Here is a 25395-nt window from a genome sequence, read left to right on the forward strand (position 1 = left end):
GGCGTATATAAATCTAAAAAAGGGACCGCCAGCGCTCAATGAGCGTGGCATGTAAATCATGCTGTACACGACATGCTTGTCATGATTTTCGTATGAACTCCTGATATTTGTTTTCGTCACATAGCCACGTCACGCAGTACCAATTTTGGTCTATATCAAGCGAGTAAACGGCCGCCAGCCCACCATGAGCGTGGCACGTAAGACATGCTGTACATGACATTCGTGTCATGATTTTCATTATAACTCCTGTTACATATGTTCGTCATATAGTCACGTCGCGCAATACCAGTTTTGGTGTATATCAAGGTAGTGAAACGGCTGCCAGCGCACCATGAGCGTGACACGTAAGTCATGCTGTACATGATACTGCGCGTCATGATTTTCATATGAACGCCTGTTATTTAGGCTCGTCACACAGTCACGTCGCGCAATGCCAGTTTTGGTGTATATCAAGCTAGTGAAACGGCCGCCAGCGCACCATGAGCGTGGCATGTAAATCATGCCGTACATGACATGCCTGTCATCATTTGCACGTGGGGACCTGTCACTTATGTTCGTCGTGCATTCTTGTCACGACATACCAATTTGGTATATATTAAGTTAACGAAACGGGCGCAAGAGCACCAAGACTGTGGCAGGTAAATCATGTCGTTTATGACAAGAATATCATGATGTTCATGTTATGACCTGTCACTTATGTTCGTCATACAGTCATGCTACGCCACACCAAGTTTGGTGTACATCCTATTAACGAAACGTCCAGGAGAGCACAAAGTCGTAGGCGGATAGATAGATAGATAGATAGATAGATAGATAGATAGATAGATAGATAGATAGATAGATAGATAGATAGATAGATAGATAGATAGATAGAAACGTTTGAAGTCGCAGAAGCTTGCTAACAAATGCTTCGCAGTTAAAAACACGCCGAAAGTTGGCCTTTCCTCCGTGAAAAGTTTCGTTACCAGCTATATAGCGACTGAACCCGGCTTCGTTGTGAGACGGTGCAATAGGTATTGGGCTCAATTCATTAACGACGCCCCCGGAAACACATTCTGTAGCCACAAAGGACCAGGAGGCAGGTGCTTTCTTTCAATATAGCTGCCGCAGCAACAGTGTCTCCTAAGTGGCCGCGCTACAGGTTGCCAATGTTTGTAAAGCGTCCTGCCCTATATGTGGATTCGTGTATAGTGCTCAAAGCCTATTTAACGAGTATGTTTCATCTAAGAAGGTGATGACATTACCTAGCGGTATTAAAGGCTCTTCGCCTAAAAGCAATATTAGGCGTAATGGTCATAGGCGTGCGCAGGGGGGGGGGGCAGGGGGGGCGGCCGCCCCCCCCTAATCATCTAAGAGGGGGGGCGCAAAATCTGCCCCGTACATTGACCCTTCTAGTCACCTAAGAGGGGGGGGGGCGCAAAATCTGCCCCATACATGGACTTTTTAGGGTGGGGGGGCGCTGCGATGAACCTTCGCCCCCCCTAATGAGGAACCCTGCGCACGCCTATGGTAATGGTATGTGTAACTTTTAATGCCCATAGAAATATTTCTGTCTCTTCGTTTGCATTTTTGGGCATGTTATTAAGATGTGTAATACTCTTAATTTTTCGCATGTTGGGGGGTCCTCCTCTGCCAAAAGATAGTTTTGTGTAGTGTGCGGGTGACCTACTTGAAGTCGACATAAGAACACTTCTATGAAACGTGCTTGATGGTAACATGTTTTTTATTCCCCGAGTGCAGGCTTGATGAGCTGAAGAGCGTTGTTTCCATTCGATTCCCACTCGCTCTGCCATTTGAGTGTGAATGATCTGCGGAGTGCTTTAACCCCGTCTTTTAAGGATCATTTACTTTTGAAACATTGAGATTTTGTGCTTCTGCTGCATTCTGATCCGCCCTTTCATTTCCAGGTATCCCGACGTGGCCAAGAACCCAGCAGAAGCGAATAGACATACGTTTACATAGGTGTACAAGGATGTTTAAAATATTGCCAATAATGGGCTCATACTCAGACAGTGAACTCAAAGCCTTCAAATCACTTAAAGAATTTATGTATATTAGTGCTTTTTTGAATCCGCATTGACAATCTTTTGATGTGTCGTCCACAAAGCATAATATTCAGCCGTGTAGACCGTGTAAAACTATGGTGGTCTAATTGGACGCTCTCACGTGCCTTGGACAACGCTATTTCCGACATACGTAGCTGTTTTTGAACCATCTGTACAGAATTCTTTGCAATTGTTATACGTTTTCTGCACCATGCTAAAATCTTGTAAAATACGTTCGCATGACGTTTTTTTTAATTCTTTAAATGTGGCAACGATATATCAAGAAACTTCGTGAAATAATTCCACGGAGCTAGTCCAGATGCCCTTCACATGACAGCAAGTGCTTCAGTGGGGGCGTTGCACTCATGACTTTTTCCTTCAGATCTGAGCATCAGCAGTTTGATGGCATTTGGCTTGTTTATATAGTGTAAGCATTTGTCGCAGTGCGTGATTACATTATGACATATGTGGTTTGGCAATGAATAAGTTCTGGGAACGCACGCAAACATAAGTTTTATTCTTCTCTGTTGTAGGGATGGCTCGTTACATTCAGCATGGAGGCTGATAATTCGCGAAGTTCTGTAGGCACACGTTGTTAAGCGTAGGTCTTTATTACGGACGTTATAGTCGTTGAAGGTGCGTGTGTCTGACAGAGCCATATATTATGCTACTGTAGTCTAAGATACTGATTACGAAAGAGCGGTAGATGTGCAGCAGGCACTTACGGTCAGAGCCCCAACGCTTGCGAGACACAGCTCTGAGAACATTGAGCCCATTGATTGTTTTCATCTTCAGACAGTTGATGTGAGCAAGGAAATTCAATTTTTATCAAATTATCGTGTATTCTTGTTCCACCGGCAGTAGTTCTTCATTCACAGACGAACAGTAGTTCCTCTGTTTGACAGAAAACAACAGCAAACAGTTTTTCTTTTCGAAGAAAACTGGAAGCCGTTTTCAGATGCCCATTTGCTGAGTCAGTTTAACGTAATGTGAATTTGCCGTTTGTCATATTCCATACACACCACGCGAACCGAAGATCATCCACGTAAAGTGAGTGCATTAGTGTGGTAGGTACAACCTTGTCAACCGACTTCATCTTGACTACAAACAGTGTTGCGCTGAAAACGCAGCCCTTTGACACCCTGTCTTTCTGAATGAAACACGTAATACCATCTTGCCAAGGCGCACTTGAAATGTTCGGATAGACATGAAAGCAGAGACTGTTTAGCATTTGGCCTCGATCCCCCCCAAGTCTGCCTAGTCTCTCAAATTCCGAAACTCCATCTCCTGTGATACCTTTTTCCACATCAAAAAAGGCAGCTGAGCAGTGTTGTTTGTGTAGGACCGCATTACGTACCTCATTTTGTAATCGGACCGGGTATTCTATTGTTGTGCAACCTTCCTTGCATCCGCACTGATGGCTATCCAACAAGTTGTTTCATGGATATATGCTATTCTGCTATTTATAATGGTTTCATATGATTTTGCAAGGCAGCTTGTGAGTGCAATCGGTCTGTAGTTACTCTCTAGTGTGGGCTGCTCTCCGGCTTTCAATAATGGACCATGATAGCTTTATTTTATTGATATGGCATTTCACCTGTTTCACTGATTATGATGTAAAATTAAGCAGGGCCTCTACTGCTTTCGGGGACAAGTAAGCGAGCATCGCATAATGTATCTTATCAGGACCAGGTGCTATATTTTGCCTGCAGAGAGTGCCATAATGATTTCAAGGCGCGTTATTGGGCTGTTGTATAATCTGTCAAAACCTTCTGTAGTTGGAAGCTTTCTTTTGGGTGATTCCTTATATTTTAGGAATGCTTCCGAGCAATATTCTAAGCTGGATATTCTGTGTAAATGTTGGCCTAATATGTCTGCCTGTTCCTGTTAGTTGGGCTGCCATCTGTTGAGAGAATGTGAACCATGCTGGAAGTGTAATCGCCCTTAACTTGGCACCTGATCCCAAGTTCTCTTGGACGCCATTCAGCTGCTGATGGAGGAGGCGCAATTTTTCAAAGATAATTTTCGTGCTTGCCTAGGTACATATTGACGCGGCCATCTGATGATCCTCGACCAACGATCACGTTGATCCATCAGGTTGTGAGGGAAGAGCTTGCAAATGTCGGACTGCAGCCGGTGTGTTCGTTGGCGGAACCTCGTGTGAGTTCCATACGCCTCCTCGAACACCGGAAATGTTGCGCCGGCTATCGTGACCCTGCCCATTGGAGAACGCAGGACGACAAGCCGATCTGCTTTCGTTGCCACGGTGTAGGACATATTTCTCGCTACTGCAGTTTCCCGCTCGTGACGGTGGACCATACGACGAGGCCCCTGCGACATCGGTCCGACGCTCCAGCCGTTCGCCGTCCCCAAGCGATCGTCGCTCCCGGTCACCTCAGCCCCGTCGCCATTCATCGCCCCGTCCTACTGGACGCCCATACTTGGAAAACTGAGCAATGCAGCTCCCGGAGGTGACACTCCATTCGACCCCAGACCTGAAAACCCTCTGCTGACCCTCACTACGCACCAGAACCTGCTTGCTGTGGAAGTGGATGGCCTACCTGTTACTGCCCTCATTGATACCGGCGCACATATTTCTATTATGAGCTCTGATCTCCGTGCACGATTAAATAAGGTCCTTACGCCGCCCGAGTCCCTATTTGTACGTGTCGCTAGTGGAGGAACTGCGGCTGTACTCGGAATGTGCACGGCACGTGTGAGGTTCTCCGACCGCCAGACGTCCGTTTTGTTTCATGTTCTCGCTCATTGTCCTCATGATGTCATCCTCGGACTCGATTTCCTGTCTGACCACTCTGCTGTCATTGACTGCTCGGCCGGTGTTGTACAAATTGACTTGCCTGCATCCGCCGACGTGTCGGAGGTGGTTCAGACGAAACTTTCGTGTGCTGAGGCTATTCGTCTGCCACCACAAGCTCTAACTTGCGTCGCTGTTGAACCCTATCCCAGTGTACCGGATGGTAATTACGTGGTCTCTCCTTCTCCCACTGTTCTACTGGCCCGCAACGTCTGCCTCTTCTTCGCACACCTCACCATAGTCATAGCTGCAACCCCGCTACAATATCTTGCATTTGCGGGTGTTTTTTTTATTATGAAAAGATTTTCTTGCCCGGGATATCTGGAAAAAATGCCCTACGCTTTGTTTGTAATTTTTAGCTTGTTTACACTCACTATTCCACCAGGTTTTTATTTTTTGCAAGATATTCCAGAACATTGAAGGATAGCCCCCGCTGCTGCTGGTGGTGGGCAGGCAGTGATTCTGTCATTCAATGCACCTACACTGAACCCCCAATTCTCTTAAAGCTTTAAGCTCTGCTTAAAGAGTAGCTTTTTCAGTGAAACAGAGGCCAGTTTGCTGACTCAAGCTTCCAGAGCGGTGGTCTACGAGGTATTATGGGAAATGGCGATACAAGCTGTATATTGGCACGCATGTGGTCACTACCATAAGCATAATCAATGAAGCTTCAGCTAAAGTTGGTAAATATAGATGGGGAACACATCACTGCATCAAAGCAGCTCATAGCTTCAGTGCTTGGGGAGCAGTATGTGGCTGTGCCAGTGCTTAGAAGACATATATCACTCGCTAGTATACAATCTTCGATTATTCGTCCTTAAGCATTAGTTGCAATGCTTCTCACAAAATGTTATGACCGTTAAATCGCCTTATTATTATAAAAGGGTTCATGCAGCTGGTTGAAAATCAACTCCAAATAAATTACAGTGGATGGCTTAGGCGGCGAAACCTAGACAGAACAAATTGCGACTGTTAATGTGGTAAAATTCTAACACCTACGCCTTCCATCGCCTGTTAACAGTCACACGTCTAGTAAGGACAACAACTAGACGAGTGGCTAAAAGACACCACTTTCCACAATAACAGCCACGCCACCAGACAACTGGCTAGCCTCGGATCACTCTGGCCGTATGACAGTAAAGTCCTTTAAAAAGTTCGTGTGGGTTTCGCGCAAGTTTGTTTCTTGTAGGCATAATGCCACAGGGGAGAAGTGTTTATCATGTCTTTTATGTCACCAAATTTATCTAAAAGTCCTCTACAATTCCAGTGGATCATAAAAGCCATTTTGAAATTAAAAAGTGAGACATGCCACTACAAGTGGAACAGAGGAATTTAGGTGACATACTTCAAGAAACAACAGATCAGAAAATTTTAGAGGGCCCTTTTCAGGCCCCGTAAGTGGTATTTTGTCTTTGCTCGAGCGGTCGACAGCTCCGCTGCCCTTAGCCGCTGCCTCCACCGTCTGACTTGGAGTGGATCCATAACCTCTGAAAGGCACTGCACGAGCGCTCCAGAGAAAGATCACTACGGTGCGTAGACTTCACATCGAGCGAAACAGTCTTGCCCCCCTGGCCGCGGTAATGAGGCCTCCTTACTTCTGTGGTGCTCTGGCCGCTGGAGCTCGTAGGCGCCAATGGTGTGGTCATAATCAGAGATGGCAGGGGCAGCCATGGCTGCTTCCACCGTGGGTTGGCTTGTGTTTGGCCTCGGCACCCTATGCTTGGTCGGGCAACTGCTAATGCAATGCGGTGTTACCCACGTTGCACACATTAGCGAAATATGTTTCATTGCAAAGGGCCGATAAAATACGTTATCGAACTTCACGAACTTATATTTTTTTCTTTACATTAAAGGGAATCTGGAGCACCTTTGGAAAATGACTATGGAACGTGTAAGGACAGTTTGATGACTGCTGAACTCGAAAAACGACGTGAGAGTTCTCAAAAGAGAGCGCGAACAGCACCTTTTGGCAAAAACCTCAGGCTGTCACCGCAGATATTCATGAGATGCCGAGAAAACGCGGTGACGTCATCCTCGGTATGGGCGTTACCTACAAAGCAGCACTGCTCAAGTGCAGCCTCCTCGATTATCTACGGCAACGGCACATCACGAGCTATTCACGGAGGCCACGGTTGAAGGCACGAGAGACGCTCGTTCACGTAGCGTTCGGCTCTTTTTCATTCCGAATATCGTAATCCAGTTGCAGAACTTTCAGGTTCGCTACACATACTTGAGCCTTCGTCACATAAACAGTGCTCTCACAGTTCTGATCAGTAAGTGGCCGGAACCATCCGTCGGAGGGCAGCGCGGCTACGCCAAAGGAACCGAATACAACGTAGGTTTCCACGCCTACACTTTCGGCGCACTCACGTGGACGCAGCACGATAATTTTTTTCTTTCGCGCATTCTAAAGCTCCTTTTGTAAGAACCGCGGAAAAGGATACGTCGTCGGCAATAATGACGATCCTTGCTAACCACGAACTTTTCTTGAATTCTAAAAACTCTTCAGCTTTCCTTTAACTGTAATATTTTTTTCTTCCACGCTGGACAAGCTTCGGCGCACTTAGGGTGACTGCCATCACAGTTTGCACAGTGCACCTCATCTTGATTGCACTTGTCGGCAGAGTGTCCCGTTGTTCCGCATTTCGCGCAGGTAAACTGCCCTCGACAGCTGTGAGACGCATGACCAAATCTTTGACATTTAAAGCAGCACCGCGGGCTGGGAATATAGGGTCTAGCACGCAGTTTTACATAGCCGGTTTCCAGGATTTCGGGTACGGTAGTCGTGCTGCAGGTGAGTATCATGTGCAGGGTTCCCAGATTTGGCTACTTTACGCGAAATTGGCTACTTTTGAGAGGCCGTGGCGACAAAGAAATGACGCTGGCTACTTGGCTACTTTTTTGCTATTGTTCTGGCACTGGCATCAAGAGCTAATATACGTTAAACCTAGGCAACTATACTAAAATAACTGCGCATTTAAAATGCCGGCTGCGGCTCCCTCGGCGTAATGATTTTGTGTACACTGTATACCGGACGCAATTGCGTGCGCCCGAAACGCGTCACGGCCGCCATGATTTTCATACTCATCTAGAGTTCACCTAGATTAAGCACGCTAATGTAGCTAGCTGGGGACTCGCTGAGGCTTTCTAGCCACTATCCGCCTCGAGCTTTGCTGCTTTGAGCTCTACAGGTGGCGCCACTTACAGCGATCGTTGACGAAAAGTGGGTGCGCCCGGCTTATAGAAGCCTTGAGCAAAGCGAACGCTACTTGCTGTTTTTGCGTTAATTTTTCATTCTGGTTGGATATTTGGACGCTGCTGCACTAGACGGCCATGACTTTTGTTACGTCGATTGTTCTGTTTTATTTGTTTGAACATGGCAGACCTTTTTTTTATTACTGTGCGCGCGCGCGATGTACTGCATGCGAATCTTACGTGCATGCGTCTAAGCTGTTGTTTGGCGTGATCCGTTCACACAGACGAAATAAAAGCTTTTGCAACATAAAACACACTGCTTGTTTTATTGAACACCCTAACCAGTACAACAATGCACATTATGGTGTATACCCGCTAGGAAACACACAAAACACACGCATTTTTATCTGGCCCAGCACTTAGCCATACAGCTAATTATGCCAAGAAAACCGAAATCAAACTTGTTTAACCTTGTAACAGGCATCACGCAGCTGCATAATAATTTGTAAAGATACTAGAGCAAATGACCAACATTCACACAGTGCTTTCCTATTTATTTCACAGACGGTATCAAAATTATGTGAATCCTCAAACTGCATCATAATGACATATTTCTGAAAAGCTAATCATTTTCATTCGTTGCGTCATCGCTAAGATCGGTTCCCTCGGTTAAAGCCGCGTACCTATTCTGAAGTGAAACTCTGAATTCTTGTACTTTTCCTCTCAGAGCTAGTTCATTAACCGGCTTCTTCCGCATCAGTTTCTAGCGTTCCTTCCTCAAGTCTAGTTGAATTCTAGATCTAACCATTCTATGGTCACTGCATCGGATCTTGTTAACTACTTCCACATCCTGTACAATGCCTGGGTGGACACACATTGTGAAGTCTATTTCATTTTTAGCTTCGCCATTAGGACTCCTCTACGTCCACTTACGAGTAGCCCGTTTTCCGCAGAAGGTATTCAAGATTCGTAAATTATTGCGTTCTGCGAACTCTACTAGTAACTCCCCTCTGGCGTTTCTAGAGCCGATGCCATATTCTCCAACTGCGTGATCTCCAGCCTGCTTCTTGCCTACCTTTGCATTAAAGTCGCCCATCAGTATAGTATACTGTGTCTTTACCTTACTCATTGCTGATTCTACGTCTTCGTAGAAGCGTTCAACCAGATCATCATGGCTGGATGTAGGCGCGTAGGCCTGCACCACCTTCGCCCTGTACCTCTTATTAAGCCTAATTACGATACATATCACCCTCTCATTAATGCTGTAATATCCCTCTATATTGACAGCTATATTTTTGTGAATAAGGAACTCCACCTCTAGTTCTCTTTTGCCAGCTAAGCCACGATAGCATAGGACGTGTCCGTTCTTCAGCACTGTATAAGCCTCCTGTGGCCTCCTAACCTCACTGAGCCTTATTACATCCCATTTAACACCCTCTAATTCCTCGAATAGTACAGCTAGACTCGCTTCACTAGATAAAGTTCTAGCGTTATACGTAGCCAAGTTCAGATTCCAATGGCGGCCTGTCCAGACCCAGAGATTCTTAGCACCCTCTGCTGCGTCGCAGGTCTGACCGCCGCCTTGGTCAGTTGCTTCGCAGCCGCTGGGGACTGAGGGCCAAGGGTTAATAGGTGTATTCATGTGGGAGGTGGAAGTCGGGGGTCCAGTCGTTAGACAGGATACTAATAAGCTATCCCAAGAGACGAAAAGCCTCATTAAGAAACGTCAAGCCATGAAAGCCTCAAGTGCAACAGACAAAAAAGAGCTGGCGGAGCTTTCGAATTTAATCAATAGGCATAAAGTAGCCGACATAAGAAAGTGTAATATGGAGCGAATATAATATGGAGTGAAGAAAGTATAATAAGGAAAGAACGGAAGAAGCCTCAAAGCTATGAAGACAAAACTGTGCATAGGCAAAAACCAGATGTATGCATTAAGGGACAAGGAAGGCAAGGTCACAACCAATATGTATAGAATAGTTGAGGTAGCGGAAGAGTTCTACAGAGATCTGTACAGCAGCCGAGACAGTCAGGATGATAACGTTAAACAGTAATAGCCCAGGGGAATCTCATCCTACTAGCATTGACAGATAAGAAATCCTAAAGGGATATCAAAGAGGCAAAAGCCGCTGGTGAGGATCAGGTAACGACAGACCTGTTGAAAGACGGTAGAGAGATTATGTTTAGAAAAACTGGCCACCCTGTATACGAAGTGTCTCTCGACGGGGAGGATACCAGAATCTTGAAGAATGCCACATCATCTTGATCCATAAGAAAGGGGACGTCAGGGACCTGAAAAATCACAGGCCCATAAGCTTACTGTCCGTTGTTTACAAGCTATTTACAAAATAATTGCTAACAGAATTAATACGACATTAGTTCAATCAACCAAGGACCAGGCAGGATTTCGTACAAGCTTCTCAACAATAGACCATATTCATACTATCAATCAGGTGATAGAGAAATGCGCGGAATACAACCAACCCCTATACATAGCCTTCATAGATTACGAGAAGGCATTTGATTCGGTGACATCAGCAGTCATGCAGGCACTGCAGAATCAGGGCATCGACGAAGCCTATATAAACATAATGAAAGAAATCTACAGCGGATCCACAGCCACTATAGTCCTCCATAAAGAAAGTGACAGAATCCCAATAAACAAGGGCGTACGGCAGGGTGACACGATCTCTCCAATATTATTCACCGCGTGTTTACAGGGGGTTTTCAGGGCCCTAGATTGGGAAGAATTAGGGATAAGAGTAACCTGCGATTCGCTGATGACATTGCAATGATGAATAACGAGGGAGACGAGTTACAACTCATGATTACTGAACTGAATACTGAACGTAGAAGAGTAGGTCTGAAAATTAATATGCATAAAACTAAAGTAATGTGGAACAATCTTGGGAAAAAACAGCGCTTTCCAATAGGCGGCGAGACACTGGAAGTTGTAAAAGAGTCCGTCTGCTTAGGACAGGTAGTAACCGCGGAGCCGAACCATGAGAGTGAAATAGCGAGAAGAATAAGGATGGGATGCGGCTCATTCGGCAAGCATTATGAAATCATGAATGATAGTCTACCACTATGTCTCAAGAGGAAGGTATATAACAGTTGCATCATATTGGCACTTACCTACGGAGCAGAAACCTGGACACTTACAAGTAGGGTTCAACTTAAATTGAGGACTACGCAGCGAGCGATGGAAAGGAAAATGATAGGTGTAACCTTAAGAGACAGGAAGAGAGCAGAGTGGGTCAGGGAACAAACGGTGGTTAAAGATATCATAGTTGAAATCAAGAAGAAGAAATTGATATGGGCCGGGCGCGTAGCACGTCGGCAGGATAACCGATGGTCATTAAGGGTAACTGACTGGATTCCAAGAAATGGCAAACGCGTGAGGGGGAGACAGAAAATTAGGTGGGTAGATGATATTAGGAAGTTTGTAGGTATAACGTGGCAGCAGAAAGCACAGGACCGGGTTCATTGGTGGAACATGGGAGAGGCCTTTGCCCTGCAGTGGGCGTAGACAGGCTGATGATGATGATGAATTATTTTCACCGTTAAAGCCACAATCCTCTGTCACGTGCGTTTTCAATTAAGCATGCCGTTACTCAGATGTATATAGAAAAAATTCGGCAGTTCCCACGTACCATCGATGTTATGCGAGGCATGCTCAGGGAACGTGACTTTGGTGTAATTATCACGCGTGTATCTGGTTTGCTAGATTCTCCTTTCCTATCCTATGTAAAACATCCACATACAATGCGATTCTACGAGTAATGTTCGAGGAAAGCGAGCATAAAGGGCGACTACTTAGAGCCTCACTTGTTACGCATGGTGGTATCAAGCTGACGCGCGAGGCCAAGCGTGGTTTAACTGTAGTACAATCGTGCGCGTACAGTACGCTATACTATTCTGGCGTAATGTTGTAAAGGTTGTTGTCACTTCAGCCGTTCCCTCGCTATAGAACCATTTTCCCACTTCGGGTCAGCAAACTGCTGCGACGCAGAGAACTACACACATAGCTGACTCTCTAGGAAAAACCTCCTCCAGGAAGTCACTTGGTTTGTTACTCTATTGTGATGTGATAACACTTTCTGTGATGTATATTTTTGTCTATTTAAGTGTCAGAACGTAGTGATAATTCAGCTAAACTGAAATCACATTTGGCTACTTTAACTGGCTCCAAAATAAAGTAACAGCTCCTAGTTGGCTACTGTTCCGCCTATTTTGCTTAATTTCGTGGCTCTTTTCTCTTCGAGGATCTGGCAACCCTGTTATGTGCTTCCTCAGGATTCCAATTTCGTTGTTCTAATTGACGATGCGCTGCACATGGACTACATTTTGATATCTCCATCCATCCAGGAGTTCGTTTTCACAGAGTATATTAAATCTTCGTCGGACATTACACCTTTCACACTGTTCAAGACCAGGTGTGCGCTCACCGAGACTGGAATATTTCCAGAGCGCCACAACAGTGTGCAAGCTTGTAATGTCTTTGTCTTTTACTTGAGGAGCAAATCTCCGCTTGTCATCTTAGTAGGTTTATAACCGCTTCATATAGTTGCCCTTAGACACTTAACAGCCAAAAACGGTGAAATAGCTCGATCCTTCCTCGATGATTTTCGCAACGTATCACAAGGTACTTCGGGAATCTTTCTTTGTTTTTCGCGGAAAACAGGAAGGGGGCCTCGGTGCGGACTCTGTTGAGGGCACGGTCAGTTAAAGGGTTCCACAATCCCATACAAATATTAATTTGTTCGGCGGCCGTCCCAGTCACCCACCACCGAGCCCAACGAGGGGACATAGCAGAGATTGTGAAGCGAGCCCTGACAAGCCAACTGTACATTTTCACTATAACCAAATATAATACAACCTTTCACCCTTGCCGCCGGGGAAGCTTGAAGTAAATTGAGTCAATCCCACTACTCACCACTTTTCCACTCAATTATTTGCATACTCGCGCTAACAATACGCAGCCATATGTCGCCCGAAGATAAATCGCATTGCCGAGGAAGAGATATCGCCAAACTCGATACACAGCGAAGCTGATTGGTCTCATGTGCCATAAAGCAGAGTCCCACCCCGCTCCATCCAAGTTCATGCACCAGTTCAAGCCAACTTAAAGCAAAAGTTTAACAACGTTGCATCCAAGTTCTACCTCGCTAAAGCCATGTCCAAGCCAAACTCAACCTCGCCACAGCCAAGTTTAAGCCATGTTCAACCTCAATGTATCTGTGACAAATATGAACTGTTCAGACTGACTGTAAACCCCTCCCCCACTGTAATGCATCTGGCGCTGTGTGGGTACCGAATAAATAAATAAATAAATAAATAAATAAATAAATAAATAAATAAATAAATACAGTCATGTTCAAGCCGAACTCAACCTAGCTACATCCAAGCTCTGTCTAGGTACAGCTAGAAATAAGCATAAGACCGATCCTCTTCTCTATGTATCGACCTTTGCACGGCTAGTGAAAGCATTAGTGAAAGCATTGAGCCATTTTATTCCGGTAACAATATGTATTTACACATATCTATGTCCACCGGCTAGTAAAATACTCGGACCTCGGGAGCGTGTGCCGAAATTGCTGTCTGCGCCGTGTAGTGTGTACCCAACTGATTTCGAGAGCATTGCTCTGGTGAATGCGTGGCGAGAACAATGCTGTCGACAGCAGACTGCTCGCCGCTAGACGGCCCAGATGACCATGGTCCGTATAATTTGCTCACATGTGTACCGCCATATGTATAGTTAATTATGCGCCTTTCTTAAGAAGAGAGTCACGAATAGCCGGTTACATATAGTAGGATAAGATTGATACATGCTACATAATAATTAGGCAGATCCCACGCCTTGTGCGAATCGCTTTCATGCGAAGCAGTCGGTCGTTAGTGTTTCAGTAAATGGAGGAGTTGTGTTGCACATATTGGGCTTACCAGGCACGCCGACAACACTGACGTTTAAATGGCAACTTATGGTTGACCTAGTATCAGCACACACGTTAGAGCGCAGACGTCTGTATTATCGAAACAAAGTGCACGCTACGGTGCGGTGTTGTGGATATCATATGTAACTTTCTTTCGCGTATTCCTCCGGTGTCGAGCAACGCTTTATTATAGCTTGCATAATTATGGTAATACAAATGCAATGTTTATTACGCTGCTACAAATGCAGAGCTAACACTGGAACCACAATAGACTTTAACCCGACATGACGCCTGTATCATAGGAGCACGTATATAGTGTTTATTGCTCTTTATCAAATTAGACAGACAGCCAGCACATTATGCCCACATATTTTTTTTTCAAAGCAATTTCTAGACCTGGCGTGGCTCTGTGGTAGAATACCTGGGTTCAGAATGCTTGGTTCGATTCCTGCTGGGATCCTAATTTTATTCTTTGCATTCGTCGGGTCTACGCTGCCGATGTCTGTTTTTCTTAACGCTCTCGCGTTTAAATAAGCAATGTATGTTCTCCCGGTTCCTGGATAGATACAAAGTGTCAATCACTTGTGTCGCATACCCGTATACCGCGGCCCGTGGGAACGGGTGCGTGCCACCGTTTCTGGAGCAAAGTGTTTGATGACGTACGCGACGGAATTTACACGTTATTCGTATCATGGTCACACAGTCATATATGTCAAGGCCTCTTAGCATCTCATGCCAATTTTGGTATGCACTATTTTAAGACGCGATCACGAGAGCACCCAGACGTAGGCGACAGAATAGATAGATAGATAGATAGATGATAGATAGATAGATAGATAGATAGATAGATAGATAGATAGATAGATAGATAGATAGATAGATAGATAGATAGAAACGTTCAAAGTGCCTTGGGTTCGATAAGAAATGCTTCGCATTTAAAAGGATACACATGTGTGTATGCCCTCTTTAATCACTATTGTACTCAGTATAAAGCGGGAAGTGGATATGATGACTTTAGGCGCCTCCCAGGAAAGTCCTCTCCGAACGAGACAGCATTTGCACGCTGGTGACTTTCGTAGCCTGACACAGGAAGTCATTGGCGAAGACGTCAGAAAGAAAACTTGAAATTAGCTAGAAAGGTGCGTGTCACAAAATGCCTTAGAAGAACATCTAGTCCTTAGCTATCCACAGTTTCCAAGTAATTCAGTGATCAATAATATGATTAATTAATCCACTACGCTTTTGGTGACCTTTGCACTGCCCTCAACAAACTGTATAAAAAGGACTAGTCGTCTGTGCCACATATTGAGGCAGCAACCATCTACAGAAAGCGCTATGAAGAACTTCGTGGTTCTAATATCTGTTGCAGTTGGTAAGTAATTTGTTAATGCGGTACAGGTCTGTTACCTAAACAAAATTATTGGTTGCCTGTTTTTACATGCCTCACAAGCTGTGGTACTAAACATTCTGGCGTTATATATAGTTGGTTGGTTGCGATAGTAGATATATAAAACTTTGCGAATAACGTCCAATACTATTACACGTATGGTCATGCATCATAAACAGACACATTGAATAGCAAGCGGGTACATTTGCAGTATGTTACCCACAGGCATAAATTACTTTCTAAGAGAGGCGGTTAGCAAATAGTGTCAAATAATCAAAGAATATGAATTCGTGGGCCAATCTCACTGGTCTCGCAAAATATTTCTCTAGTGCTCAGTTAATGAGGACACTCAACGGATACTCAGACTCAGGCTATGTTCTAATGACGACCACCAGCGACCTGCAGCTATGGGTTTGATATGGCCCACCTAGCGCTGAAGTTTGATAGCATCAGTAGCAGAGATGAGGCTCGCATGAAGCTTATTATCCACGGCCTTGCCACGGTCTTCCGTGGGCTTTGTCTCATATTCATGCACAAGAATGAGTCCATAGTGTCACAGTGGTTCACATTTGCAACTTACTTTTGGGAGTGGGAATCACTCGTGACAGTATTTTGATAAATTGTGGACCTTGCAGCATATAGTATATATTGCATAGTTGTCGTTGTCCTAATGTAGATTACAAGCGCTCTTACATGGTCACATCCGCAGCTCTCGCAAGACGGCGCTGCATGTTTCCGGTACACCAGTAGTTCTACGCCGGTGGAGCCTGCCAATTCACCGTTCTGTGTTAGCAGATACGAGTTGCGCTGCTATTCGCAGCACGGCGCGCTTGTTTCGTTAGGAGGCACCCGCATTTTCATTGGGTAAAATTAAAAAAAAATGTCCGCACTCTCACATTTAACCAAACATTAAGAAACCTCGTGTCCAAGTTATTCGTAAACCCCCCTTACGGCGTATCTTTCTTTTGCTCGGTTTGCTTGCAGCGCCAACGATCAAGTGCCAACTAGGCTGCATTGAAACCCTTCCTCAGTTAACTTTTCTCCTGAAACATTAACATTTGTTTAGTTCGGTGGAATTAGTTATCGAGTCTTGGCCTAACCATGTCTATCTATTGTGTGGTGGAAACTAAACACGCAGTAATGGCGACAGAACACGATCCCTTACGTGTGACTGAGTCTACAGTCCTAGTGGAAATAGAATAGGACAAGTGGCTGGCTGCCAGTGGCGCAAAATATGGAAACGCGGCGATGTTGATCCTGTTTTACGCCGAATGCGCGAGTGTCAGGCAGATTCTACCTTTCAAAGCAGGGGTGCCCGGCAGAAAGCGAGAAATATTGAAATAGTTCGAAAGCTCTTGTGGCTTCATAGAACACTGAGGTCAACGCACAGGCGCTCAGAAAACCAGCGCAGAAAATAATATGCTTGTCTAACGTACTTTTTTCTTTTCTGTCTTTCCTTTTTTCAATCTATCTATCTATTTGCATCAATAGATATATAATTCAAAAGAGAAGTGATGAAAGTCCGGTGCACATGTAGTCGGAGAAATGAAGGAGCACTTGCGAAAATTGCTATTTCAAGAATGTACAACTATGCGACGATATATATATATATATATATATATATAGAATATATAGATATATATATTATCATCGCGTGGCGCCCGGTTATCTTCTGTTTCCTTCCTCCATACTGGGAATAGGACCATGATGCACGTGTTAAGCAGCGCAGCATTTAAGATTCTTCAGGCAACAACGACGGTGATACGGTTATACCTAGGCAAGAATAAATTGCCGCAATGTTAAATGACAAGTCACCTTGATAACCTCGACGAATCATCATATTACCGTATCAGAACCAGCTGATCGCCGACAAACTCAATATTGCGCGGGTATCAAATATTGAAAAACACGGCATAAATATACGCATGTTACCAGCTGACCTTCTATCACCTATTTCTGCACACGCGCGAACTATGTGTTGGCGTCATTGTGTTTGGACCAAGCCGCCTCCACAACAAATTTCGACCACCTGGGGTTCTTTAACGTGCACCACAATCTAGATACACGGGCGCCAGCATTTAGCCTCCACCGGAATGCGACGGCCGCGGCCGGCCACTTCGTCGGGCTTCTTACTCTCCTCTGTATCTTTTGACCCTGTCGGCATATATTCCATGAACCACATGAAATCCGGATCTCATAAAAATTTCTTGGCTTGGCCCTAATTTGAAGTTGTGCATATATTCACACGCATTTTTTGTGCGCAAACGTACATATTTGTGCGCCACGTTAAGGATCACATAAATTGAAAACATTCCTTGGCGGAAAAATAAAAATCTGAAACGAATTCGAATTTTCGTGCCTTTATGAATGCATGCCACCACGGTGGCTTAGTGATTACAGTGCTCGGCTGCTGACCCGAAAAAAAACATACGTTTGATCCGGGCAATGGTGGCCACATTTCAATGAAGGCCAAACGCAGGAGGACCAGCACTGAATGATTTCACTGCACCTAACGAACTCCAGGTGATCAAAATTAATCGGCCTCAACTAAGCCGTCTCTCGCAGCATGTGTAGCTTTGGGAGGTTAAACCGTGAACACTAACCAACCGTGCTATGTGCTTGCTTCTGCGCATAAATTACGATGGCTGGTATATCAACCACTTTACTCTCGCCTCACAAACTCTTTTTATGATCTGCTGTCTGTACTATTCATAGCGTTGGCAGTAATCTTATTTAGGGCCGTATTCACAAACCAACCTTATCTTAAAGATATAATTAGGCATTTCGTAAGGAAGGGTTAAGTGTAAGGATAAGAAAAGGCCTCAATGCGTTTCATAAACTCGCCTTATTTGGTGTTTAGGCAGCCTTACGGAAGGCGGCCTTGGTCGTCATAAGGAACTAGCATGGGAGCAAGGCTATGAACTTTTATTGGCTCATCCTTGTTTTTTAGCAAGGAAAAGGGCTGTATACTGTTAAAAACAATAAGAAAAATGCAGGGACGCATACCCGTGCAAGTTTCGGTAAGAATGCGCCTCGTCTGGCCGCGCCGTTTGCTCCTTTTGTTAACATTTTACCGTTGTCATGGCAAGCGGCGGCTCGCGTAGACGCGCCGCCACAGCGTGACGGACGCGCCGGTCCACGAAGCTCTCGTTTCTGCAAGGGCACCGACTGGCGCGTCAAGTTGCGAGCGGTTTTACTCTGGCTGCCTGCGTCAGAACTATTAGATGCGAAGTATCTTAAGGCGGAGCTCAATCCGGTGGTGGTGGTGGTGGTGTGCGGCGTGACCACCCTTACTGCGCATGCGCATACCCTCTCCACACACCTCCTCTCCACTCACCCACTCCCCTTCCCATCTCCCCTTCCTCTCTCCACTTTCCCCTCCTCCCTCCCCCTCTCACTTACCCCTCTCCCCTCCCCTTTCCACTCTTCCTCTGAAACGCGGGCTAGACATGCCGAAATTCTCTCCTGCGCAACGCCGCGGTGAGCTCGAGTGCATGCGCGTCCCCTCCCCTTCTCTCTCCTCTCCTACGCTGCCCCCTCTCGCCCGCCTGTCGACCGCGTTCCCCGCTCGCCCTGTGAGAATTAACGGCCAGGCTAGATGGAAGATACGACGCGCGTAGCGTCCCTCTTCGGTTCCACGACGCGAGGTCGGTAGCATGCCCAACGAACGCCAACGGCACGCGATCGTGCATGTGCTCCGGCTTCGCATCGCCTCATGGTCCCCTTAGCGGGAGATGGTGTAATTTTTGTCGTGCTAGTTCACTTTTGTTTCATATCCTCGAACATGCCTAGACGCCATCATCTGTTATTTTTCGGAATAGTAGAAACGTCACACTGAGGTGACATACTAGCATTTCTTTTTTTGCCAACTAATAAAGCATCTGCTTCTGAATTGCGGCTAATTTTGCCGATCTTGCTGAATAATAATTTGATATCTCCAACGCAAGGCCACAATCTCCCTCATAAGACAAGGTAGACTGCATTTATGAAGAGTCAGCAAATGCAGCAATCTCCATAGTCATATCCTGGATTCTGCACATTAGGCACCCGACTGTCTTTTTACGGAATGATAAAGTCGTGTCTAAACAATGTAGTCTATATATCTATATATTGGTGATTGCACGCTCGTCTGCTGATGTCGCGGTACCGTGCTTGAGAGAGAAGAGAACGTTTCCCGCTGATGTAGTCGTATGCAATGCAATTCAGTTCCGATTTATCAAACATTTTATTTATTGGTTTATAGCAAAGCTTGTATTTGCAGAGCATATGTGCAAGTTTGTTTCCTCTATTAGTGAAATATTTGGTAACTGTCGGATGGCAGTTACCAAAATCTACAAACCTTAACAATGTGGACTCTTTCTTTTCTTCCAGTTTTCCTAGGAATATTTGAAAATGCACTTCAAGGTAAGTGTGAAAGCGTGGTCCACGCCTTGCATACCACTAAATAGTGTATGGGCTGTTAGCGGATCACTTCTGTATGCGATATTTAGGCTTTCCTTGGGCCACCAAATCCTTTTTTGGAAAGGGCACAATAAGATAAAGGAATATTTTTTATGTAAAAGAAAACCGGTTGTTAAGATGTTTTCTATTTGTGGTAAGATGTATTACAAACCGCTTGGTAATTGATGTTTCATTTAGCAAAAAAAATATACTTTAGGAAAATCTTTCGTTCCTTCGAAAGACTAAGCTTTCTATCTGCCACAAGATGAAGTCTAAGACAATTCTACTTCCTGGAATTAAACAGACAAACTCGTGTGATCTCCCCTCTGGTTTCTATGAAATGTTCAGGGATAAGACCAGCAAGGTGAAATATGCGAGCGCTCGGCTATGTTTCGAGGTGGGTAGGGAACACTCCTGCGCATGCACATATTAAACGAAGGCATGTGCTCCTGTCATGTGCTAGTTTGCTCTGATTCACATGTATGACTTGAGTATCAAAGGATGTGGTTTCCGTAGCACATTGCCGTCAACTGCGCCAACCTTCGAAGCGACATTTTCACGGACGTCAGGCTTAACGATCTGTATATATATTAATTTCAGTTCAACGGGAACCGGGAAACTCAAAACCATAGCCGGGAAATATAATCCAGCTCCTCCACTTCGAACCTAAAGTTGCGCACTGAAGAAATCGAATCACTTTCCAAATCGCCGATTACAGTTTTCAGGACTCGATTAAGCTTATTGATCTCAATGGAGGGCATACGGCATTCCGGTGCAATGGATGGATTAAGGCAAGGCTGTATCGCCTGAGCGATGATGGTTGTAAAACACTGGGGCCAGCGCTGTTTTATATAGGATGTGCACCTTATCAAGCATACAGTTGACTCCTCCTGGTATTCTCCAGTACGCGGAAGTTTGCATCATTGTATGGTTGGGCTGCTACACTGGTGCTCGGCATAGTGAAGCCACGAGCTCATGTGTCCGCGTGAACTGTGCTCTTCACTGTTGTTCTGTTTCAACGTGTGCCTTGTTTCGCGTGTTCATTCCTTCCGTTGCAATTACATGAAGCCCATCCTCCTTGAGCCAAATTATGGCCTTCGAGTATTTCAAGCAAACAAAATAAATAACACACACACATATATATATATATATATATATATATATATATATATATATATATATATATATATATGAAATATGCAATACTTCATGTACACAGCGTGTTTGGAGAAACGTGCCCGGAAATCCTGCGAAATTAGAGAAATGCAATGTATGCTCATGGCCTTCATAATCACTTGTTTGCGTACTGCAGGCATCAAAACAAGAGTCTAAGCTTTGATCCGCTATGTAGCTGATCTATTACATCACATGATGTTTGCATGTGGCAAATATTATTGAAATGAATACCATTCATGACTGAGAAAAATATATCCATATCGCAGGCCTGTTCTCACGTGTTCCCTCATGAATTGAATCTGTACGGAAATTGAATTGAATCATGAATTGAACCTGTACGGAATTGAATCGCGAAGGCAAACGCATAAGAATTTCCCTATGGAATACAGTATAATGAGTGGTGTATGTGGTAGTACATATTATGATTCTGTGGCACGCTGTGCAGATTCGCACAAGTGTGTAAATAGTAGACACCAACGCATTCGTCAGCATTTTTCGATATTATAGTCGACGATCTGGGCTGCGTATCAACGGTGATCGCGTATTATTTTTTATTACCTTAGGAACATACCCATCAGTACCATAACTACTACGAATGCGTCTTCGATGTTGTAATTGGCGAATGCTTGTTTCATAAGTAAGGGCAAAAATAGGACAAGTAGGTAGGCTTAACTAAATTAAGAAATTACGTCCTTTCATTTACAGAACACGCTGTAAAACCCCGCTAATGCGAGATGTTCTGAATGCTGAATTATTTACGCAACTATATTTACACCCTTATTGCATGTTAGCTCCAAGTGCAGTTCACTACTCCTTGAAACTAAACGTAGTTATGGCCTTATGCGGGTCCGTAATGCCTTCTGCGTCATCAATAAACATGAAAGTAAATACCCTTATCTTTTAATCGACTTCCTTCCGATGCGAAATTATATGGGAACAAGTAGTTACTTATCTTAAATATTTAGTTATTTGTTTCTATCCATTCACAATATTTAGGCTAAAAGCATTTTCTGAAATAAAAGGAAAAATAAGCTGAATTGCAGTGGAAGATAGCAAGAGTATTGCCACGCGCGTTTATAAACTTTATTTGGATGTACTCTGGTTTCAGCCACAAAAGCTGTTAGTAACGCTCGGCGCGACCACGTTGCAATGCTTGAAAAGCTTCGGAACTATTTGAGACCATTCCGTTAAGATTACGCGCAGGACGCGAATAGTCAACTTTATTGAGAGCTGACGCGAGCACCAGCGATAACGCTGGAAAGTTCGATGACTGCTTTATAAAAGACGACGCACTCCGTCGATGATCGGATTACTCGACGGCCGACGACTCTTCACGCCGCTATCACTTACAGTGTGAATCGCTTGCACGTTGTGTTTTCATTTTCCGGGCACAAGTTCACTCAATTGAAAAGTTTGGTCTCGAACACGCCGAATGCTGCCTTCGTGAGCGTCATGGCGGCGTGACATTATAATACACAAGATATAGCAAGCCTCTAAAGACGCAGTTTTAAAAGAAAACTCATACCAACAACAACTAAACCTATAGTTTCCTTATTAATTTACAAAAGTAATAAAAACGTATGTACAAACACGCAGGTGCGGAAGGCTATAATTTGGAATACGAGGACTCTAGTGAAACCACCACAGATAACAACGAAGGCAACGCTCAGACGGCGGCACCAAGGCTGAAGAGATCTACAAATGCCACAGGCGACTTCGAAAAAATTGACTGGTGAGAAAATTTCAAATGTCATAGAAGTAACCGTATCTTCAGCCAAATCAGAATGTGCGCAAAAAAATATAATGTCGTGTCAGTGATCTTCGCGCATCACTTTTGATTATCAGTCTTCGCGCGTTACGTGGTTCTAGTCACGATTAATAATTGGCCCTCTCTGTCTCTCGAAAGGGGTGGCCATATGCAGCCTCAGTACTGTAAGGATAACATCATGTTATCTCTTCGATCGTCATATGAGGCTTCAGTGCCTTACCGCACACGCTTTCCGTGCGTCATCGCTACGGAGCCCTCGTCTATAGCAATGAAGAATCGAGCCAAACATGATTTATAACACGTATCAAAGACAGATAAGGTTAGGCGACTGCACTTTAATCCTACAGTTTTTGCAGATATTTTGCAGTAGTTATAGAATAAATTAGCTTTTACATTCCGACGTACACTGGTGAGAGCACTTTCTATATGCGTGCGAATAAATGTTGCAGAAAATACGAGCTGCCATTCTGCTCTGTGATGTTGGATTGCAAGCTAAACTTTTCACAGCACGACAAGGAGGTAACGCAGTATTTTCAGCTATAGCCGATGACACACCCCGCCATTCAAATTATCCAGGAAGTGTTTTCGTTTGTCCAGGAAGTCTGTCTGGAGTTTAGCGTATGCTCCTTTAAAATTTTCAATTTGACCAACATGCTTCTTTTTGCTGCGACATGCATCGTCTTGTTTGGCTTCCCGCACGCGCTTGGCGTTGCTTGCGCGATCCTAATTGGTGTGTGCCGCCCGCCTGTTCCTTCTTCATTTGTAGTGGATCAGTGGTGAGTAGTGGGGATCGCCCAATTTTTGTGGGACATTCTTTGCTTCCCGCAGACGATGGACATTTGCAAAGAACACGCCATAGCCATTTATAGCTTCCCTCTATAAAAAAACATAACTTGACAAGCCTGCCTTTCACAATGAAAATGTTATACGAAATCAATACAACTAAAAACGCACGATTTTTTTCCTTACAGAGTGATCTACAGCACAGATTGCACCCATAATCCCGGCGTGTGCAAGAACTGACAAAATGAAACATTTGGAGGGAATATAAAATCGGGAAAATAAAATTTATCACGACTCCATATGTGTGTCACTACTCGACTTCATACAAATGACATTAGAACGCGCCAATCAAATACACACACACACCCACGTATATATATATATATATATATATATATATATATATATATATATATATATATATATATATATATATGTATGTATATCATGGGACAGGAAGAAAAATGACCGAATTAACCGGACGTGGAATTACCGAAAATATATCAAGAAAATAATCTACTACGTGTCTATTACGTCAAATATACTCAAAAATAACGCCTGAGTTGCCACTTCAGGTATACAGCAATCAAACACGCAAAAAATATGGTGACACGTGATTTAAGGGGGGACGCAGGGATCGTTTGTAACTTTTTAGTTTCTTGGCATAATTTCAGGAAATTTGGCACCACACTACAAATTATCCTAATTTAAATTTAAATTTTCGTAACATATCTTATCAGTATTTATTTTATAAAAATTCACAAGTTTCATGCTCGTGGAAAGCTTGGCACAGTAATAAAAGATGCTAGGAGGCTGGAACTGCTTTGTATCTTTGTTCCCATACTGTTTGTACTTTTTACTGCGCTAATAATTTTCTGCTGAAGATTACGTACAAATGCCTGTGTCTCAGCTAATTGTCTCATGCAGTAATTACAAAAATGTTGTAGTGGCTTAGGTCGGTTATGCCAGGATATACGTAGCGTTAGCAAAGGTTCAGCTGATTATTCCTGGCTTTTTGTGTCCCCGCAGCACGTTTAGCCTCCTTCTGTTCATTCTTCCTACGTTCAACCACTAATAGCCAGGCAACTACTTCGGGATCCGATGAGTTAAGCTTGACCGCTTTTTCGCGCCGTTGAGCAGCATTTGCGCTCTCCTTTTCCATAGCTATACCACACTGGCAAACGCCAGTCAGAGGCGTTATCAAGCGGCTCCAGCGCAGCGTCACACGGTGACTGCACAGCGAAGGCGAATAGCTGCGTGCGCGCCGGCGCCAGTGTGTCTGCCACGGCTACGACGTGGCAGAACGCGCAGACCGGCGGTGTCGAGTCGCGTGCGGCGGTGGCGGAGTGCGCGGGAGGTGCCGGCACCGGTGCGCCGGCTGTGTGACATCACTGATCCTCGCGCATGAGCAGCACGGCTCTTGAGGAGGCGCGCGAAACTGGGGCGGCTAGGCCAGTGTAGGTAACGCTACAAAATAGGACAAGAACGTAAGCCTACACAAAAATTCCCAGCGTGTGTTGAAGTACAGCACAGTCTGTGAATTACAATGAAGCTCACAGCATAAAATTGGGTGTAGCCATAGCTGTGCTATGCTTTCCGCAAGCGATGTGGCGGGCACAAGGCACTCTTGAGAAAATTGACAACAAAGTTTTGGTTTCAGTTGACCATATGCTAAAGCGCGCCAGGACAGTAATAATTGTTGCCCTTCAGAAGACGCAATTCTTTTGGGCCTCTACTGCTTGATTTGACCTGATTTAAGATGTTTACTACAATCTATAATTTACCGCGGACGCTTTAGTGCAGCCCTTTGGAACGCAAGTACACCAGGCTGCATGTAAACATTGGACATGTTAAAC

The 25395-nt window shown here is 44.6% G+C and overlaps 1 long non-coding RNA gene across 1 annotated transcript in view; it reads left to right on the forward strand.

Moving 5' to 3' along the window:
* The window catches only part of LOC125760399 (uncharacterized), a 138783-nt gene extending 116178 nt beyond the window's left edge, over positions 1–22605 (forward strand). The window contains exons 2-3 of the long non-coding RNA XR_007417975.1: positions 19744–19776; positions 22585–22605. This is a non-coding gene — a long non-coding RNA (uncharacterized LOC125760399). The remainder of the gene's footprint in view (positions 1–19743; positions 19777–22584) is intronic.
* Positions 22606–25395: the final 2790 nt, after the last annotated feature.

The sequence above is a fragment of the Rhipicephalus sanguineus genome, chromosome 11 (assembly GCF_013339695.2).
Source record: "Rhipicephalus sanguineus isolate Rsan-2018 chromosome 11, BIME_Rsan_1.4, whole genome shotgun sequence".
Classification (NCBI taxonomy): domain Eukaryota; kingdom Metazoa; phylum Arthropoda; class Arachnida; order Ixodida; family Ixodidae; genus Rhipicephalus; species Rhipicephalus sanguineus.